At 51.8% G+C, this 6,000-nt stretch overlaps 1 pseudogene; it reads right to left on the bottom strand.

Annotated features, from left to right (window-relative positions):
• The window catches only part of LOC100906022 (tubby-related protein 3 pseudogene), a 1,355-nt pseudogene extending 171 nt beyond the window's left edge, over positions 1 to 1,184 (bottom strand).
• Positions 1,185 to 6,000: the final 4,816 nt, after the last annotated feature.

Genomic DNA, 6,000 nt, shown 5'->3' with positions numbered 1-6,000 from the left:
CACCCGGCCGTGGAAGTTCAAGACATAACTCTGGGTGTCCTCGTTCCAAACCGGTTGCTTGTTCTCGAGTTTCACAAGATGATCCAATCTCCCTGCCTTGCACCGTTCGATGATCGATTCTGTATCCGTGGCCGACTTCATGACGTGTCGTTCCAGGTTGTCGTCGACGGCCGGAACTAATACCGTCATTTTACGAGGCCCTTTGAAACCGAGTACGTTGGTTTCGTAGATGACCGCCCCGATTTCGCTACGAGTTTGGTCTTTATTCGACGTTTTCTTCGGGTTGTCTCCCCCATCGAAGATTGTGAACGACGTCCCGAAGAGATTCGAGCGAAGTTTACCGATGAAGGCTTCACCGTTCCTCGAAAGATCCGTGGGGTCCACCGAAATGAGGTAATTAGAGGTGGTGCTTTTTTTCGTTTTCTACCGGCCAGTAAGAAGATCTTCTTGCCGTCCGGTCGCTCCAAATGAAGATAGTACGTCGGGTACAGACCTCGATCCACGCCTTTCTTATCCCGCGTAATTCGGCATTTCACCGTTACACCTTTCGGGCACGCAGCCTGGACAAAGTCGAGGACACTCTGTTGGAGAATATCTTCCAAAGCGCCGATGTCTTCCCGTTCGAACGCTTGACTATCACCTGTTGTTGTCGAAAGGATGCTCGACCCCGCGTCGTGAATTTGAGCGGCTCGCAACTCCGACGGGGTATCTAGCGATAAAACCGAAGAGGATCTCCTCCACGGGTTGTGAGACACCGGTCGACTCTCGAGGATTTCCTCCACAGGAGAATTCCTTCCCAGGTCCAACTCCATCTCTTTAGGTTTACTGGCTAGTATCTGCGGTCTCTGTTTCTTCGGCGTCTTCACTTGGGATTTCCACGCGTTGTCTTCGAGATCGTCGATATCTTTCCCGGGAACGTCACGCAACGGTCCGTCGTACGCGTGGCGTTCGACCATGCCAGACAAGGGCCTCCGTCTTCCATCGGTGGCCTTGATCAACGTTGCGCTCTGTAAACGTTTTTGTTTCTGCTTCTGCTCGAGAAGCTCTTTTTGGCGTTGAAACTTGTCGCCGTTGCCGGTTTTCGGCCGGTCGTCCTTCTCGCTGTGACCGCTCCATTCCGTAGTCGAGCTGAAAGCCCGCGACCACATTGGAATTCGCGGCTGTTCTGCTTTCTCGAAATCCATGACGTGTCCTGCGTGATGATGACTTGAGTCACGACAGTCTCGTCTGATCACCAGACACAGCTCATGACGTTCCGCTCCTCGCTGCTTGACAAGCGACACATCGGGCAACGAACAAACGATGAACTCAGCCGCTTAGGCGACGACGGCGCGGCAACAGCGGCGGCACAGGGAAGCCACGAGACCTACGAGCGAACCTGTGTACCCTGTGAAGTCGCTGACGACGTTCTGAGGCTCATGCCTCGCGAAGCGCGGCTGTCGAATGCTGCAATTGTTGTCCTCAGCAGGTTGCCATGGCCACGTGGTCGATGCCTATAGATCCGTGCCGTGTTCGGTGCAAAGCATACCAGGACTATTCATGCCCGGAGCTTGAATCGCACGATTCGATTCATTGATGTGACACGCAGAACTCACGCCGACTAAGCACGATGAAGCTGTCACCGTCACAGTTCCTTCTCAGGAGCGATCCGGGAGAGACGGCACGTAAATACCGCCGCGCGGCAAAGGGAGATGGCCATCAGATTGCCGATGCGCGGTAGATACGAGAGACTCGTATCGGAATGCTTTTGAGATGCCTGCGATTTGCTCGAGTGACACCTTCACCACGAGCAATAAATTCTGTCACCCAGCCTCCCACTAGTAGAGCCTATTCCGGAAGCTTAATCGAGACCGGGCTGGACCGAAGTATTTTTAGTGGCCACTTCCAATGAGGCTTCTCGGAGAAAAGGTTGATATAGTGTAGCAGAGCCGCAGATTGAAGGGTGGCGAAAAATTCCTTTCGGCAGCTTTTGGAATCTCCAGCCTTTTTCCTCGTGTGGATATTCGAGCAAGGGGATTATGAAAGGGAGATTTAGCCTCATAAAGAGAATCTTCACGATGTGCGAAGGTTCGTATAAACAGAGGATCTTCATACCTAATCGTTAGTCGGTTCACGTGCGGTCTAGCCAGTGTCTGGGAGCGCTAACAAAAATTCAATCAGTATGAGCTCATTATTATCGGAGCCTGGTAGAGTCCGCGCGAAAGTTTTTTCTCCCGTGTGACACCACCGAGTATCTTCTCCTACGTGCGAGTGGGATATTCTCGCGGCGTTATTGTTCGCAACGGATATTTTTTCCTCAAACTCTTCGATCCATAAGCAGCTTTCTCGGAATGATCACCGCGGAAGTGGCTCGACTCAGCAAGCTGCGTTCGACCACGCTTCAACGGAGCTTTGACTACTAGAGTTTTCGAGGGACATCCCTTCGATAGGGTTACAGCGGTCACTTGGGGCAGCGATGAGCACAAAAGTCGATAAACCACCCTGTACGTGCCCGCGGAGACCAGTTTTACATTAGTGCGATGCACTAAAGGATCGGGAAGACCCGACAAGCTAAATGGACGAAGATTGCGTGTTCCTCAGCAAGTGGTCCACCGGCTCCGATTACCCGGCTGATATCTTGTCAAATGCTTTGGAATTCGATTCAGAGGAACGGAGGAGCGACATGAAGGCAGGCGATGCCAACGTCCATCCCATAGCGCAATCGGGCAACAAGTCCGGGAGAGAATTCCGCCCCGTTCTTCACCGTATCGCACCGAGGGCAACTCCATCGATTGAAATAATTACGGTACGGTCTGGTCGTTGCGTACCTGTAAGAACTTCGCACCCAGCGAGCCATTATCCTACAGTTCCTTGCGTCCTAGAAGTCGAAGCAGCTCGAAGCACCACTTGCATTCCAGCCCGTTCTCGGTGGCTTCCCGGCAAATATCGTCGGTCGATTTCCTGGGCGGGCGGCCTCAAATCTGTCAGCTAAGCTCGCCGCCCGTTTCCTGCCCTTCTCTCCGTCGGGAGATCGGAAGGGAGTCATGAGGAAGTATACCTGAGTTTTTGGGAAATGGGAGACGAGTATCGATCAGTAGAATCACGGCACGAAAGCGAGGTTCCTCCTCGAGTTAGGGGTAGGCTTTGCGACCGCGGTTAATAACCGCAAATGCGGTTTTTCTTCAACATGGGACTCTATGGGGGACAGCGAATAACCGCAGTCGATAACCGCGGTTTTTCGCAAAGCCTAGTTAGGGGTCTACATGGGAGGCGCAATCACTCCTGCATTTTTTTTTTCGATTTTTCCCATGATTGCCCACCGAGCGAAGTAGTTTCGCTCTCTGAATAATTATGATTGTCGAACCTCGTCTCACAACAAAGCAATCACATTCGAATTTTCGAGTTGGAGGTGGCATTGGCTTTTTTTTCTGGAGGGGCCAAGAAACCTGCGATATTAGCGTCAGGTAGACCGGGGGTGTAGGGATATTAGTTCTCTCAATATATCACTCCGGACACCCTGAAGACCGGAAGGAAGGGAAACAGGGGTGAGAGGAGTACCTAATGGAGCATGATTTCGGTGTCAGTATTTTTCTAGCTGTGTTGTCAGAGAGGATTGGGACTTGTGCGTCGAATCCCGCAAGAAGCTTCATCAGATAAGCCATCGTTTGCGAGTCCCACGATGACCATCAACAGCCGTCCAGAATTCTATCGCATTAAATTCCTTCAGATGTCCCGGCGCAAGCTCAGGACACAAACCTAGAACGATAATTTCTATGACTTGTGCGTTCAGGGAAGTCGATCTGCAACCACTCGAGACACAGCCTAGCTGTTAGTTTCCGTTGAATATTGGTCGCCCGGTTGAAGGGGACCGCCCTACCCTGATTTCTTGCCTTCGTGTTATTGCAAGATGGTGCTGTGTGTGGACATTGAGCGAATCTTTCTAGCCGTCCGGCCATCTTCCAGTCCTAAGGTTTGTCATGGTGCCGGCTCTCAAAAAGCGAAGCGTGCGCCGTCAGCTTTCCGATAGAGTCTTCTCTCCCCTCAGAAACAAGGCAGACTCAAAGAAAAGCGGACTTTGAGTGACACACACTCCCAATTGGTTCCGTTCGCCAAGTTCTTCGAGTACATAGCACGAGGCAACTATCTGGGGGCGAGTTCTCCCACGCAATGGTCTCGAACGGCCTTGCGAGAATCAAACTTCCATTCATTCTCCTATTCAGTGGGCCATCCGCCCCGCTAATTCCCTCGGGAACCGCCAGCTATACTAATCGGACGGAGAGGTTTCCTTCCCGAGATGTCAAACTCCAATTTCCTCAGAGCAGGTCGGCTCGGATCCGTATCGACACCGTCGACACCACTTCTAACATTGAATATAACCCGCAGCGCTCCTTCAGAAGGAATCTCGTTTTATTTCCCGGAGAAGAGGCTTATTCCGGGGCACATCGAGACATGAGCTGGAAAAGACTTCTGTTCACGAAGACGCTTTCTGCTGCTTCGTGATATTCTCCAAATCGCTTCGACATATATTCCACATAAGCCTGATCCTTCTGGCATCGGCGAAGCACTCCCCGCTGTGCGGCAGAAACAGCTCAATTAATCAGTTCATCCGCGATTGAGTGATCACAACGATTTCGATTTGCGTGGTGCGCCTGTCTTGCGAGAAAGGAGTTGAAGAATTCTATTGAGACTCCGTATGTACACAAAGCCGTGACTTTTTCATTTCGCCCAGCCCTGAGCATTCATTCTCTGACTTTCGAATGCCGAATCGCGAGGAGAATGATTTACGGTGCTCCTGGGTATCCAATTCGTTCCACGAAGACAAGAGGGTTTGCCTCGAGAGATCTCATCATCAGTTCAGGTACTAATACTCTCGGAAAGATCGGACAAGACAAGAAAAGTGGAAGTAATCTGGAGCCGGGAACAAATTTTCATCAGAGCTCCGAGAGCTCAGCGATCGTGTCCGATCCCAAAGTAGAGGTCCTGCCCGAGACTCTTTTTATCTCTCTTACCTTGGCTGGTACACGTCAGTCTGCACCTCGCTTCTCATAGCGTGAGATATTCCCAGGTCCAAGCTCAGCTGTCAGCTGTTTTACGGCTTCATATACCACCGGTGTAACCAGGAGCTTAGTTCCGCTGCGATTCACGCTTACCGCTCACGTGCATGGAACAATCCCGCGGTCAGTTATTGTAAGGAATCGACAAGCCCACTTCCGGCGCTTAATCTATCAAAGTCAATCCTGGAGTCGATCCCGAGCCTGTGCCAAAGGGGAGTATTGCAACAATCGGGGCATAAATATTATCCATTAAAATCTGGTCATAAATGATCTGTAAAAATCTCTATTACCCGAATTCGGGCCCATCTCCATAATTTCGAGACCGAAGATGGACACCTTCTCGGATCCCCGTGGTGGTAGGGCATTCTTCGCGAGGTTGCGGAGCGCTCCTCGCGGGAAGAGCGGATCGACACCAAAGAGTCAGACTGGGGGGAACGGGCATGCAGGACCCGCGAGGCGGTTTTTGAGCTCCCCCTGATCCGCTGCTGAGTGTTGCGGGATTCTGTGGACTTAGTGGTCGTGAGCGATGAATGTTTCCTCCCATGAGCCACATAGTACCACAGAAACCCTTTCACGGAGACGCCGGCGATCTTCGCTCGTTTGTCCAGAGTCGATGTGGCTTGAAATCATCTCGACCCTAACCAGTCACTGACTGGCAGTCAGTCACCCTCAGTCAGGCTCATGGTCCGGGCTCACACCGGACCGGTCTGACGGCCACGTCAGGGGAAGCTGATGCAGATGGCCTAAATAATGAATTAGGGACCTCCATCCCCGACCGATGAAGGAAAGACCGCCAAGCAACGCTGGTTCAGTCAGTCAGAGAAACCAGCCGCAAAAGCAGCCAATACATTACAAGCTGCTGCTGCCTAATTTCAGTCTGCCAGCCTGGCCGGGCCGACCAGATAATGGTTGCGATGAGAGACGCTTTCTTCGAGTGTTCCTCGTTTTCAGCGAGAGTCAAGCATGC

Source organism: Galendromus occidentalis, unplaced genomic scaffold (genome assembly GCF_000255335.2).
Source record: "Galendromus occidentalis unplaced genomic scaffold, Mocc_1.1 scf7180000077485, whole genome shotgun sequence".
Lineage (NCBI taxonomy): Eukaryota > Metazoa > Arthropoda > Arachnida > Mesostigmata > Phytoseiidae > Galendromus > Galendromus occidentalis.
This window is presented reverse-complemented; position numbering and strand designations above follow the sequence as displayed.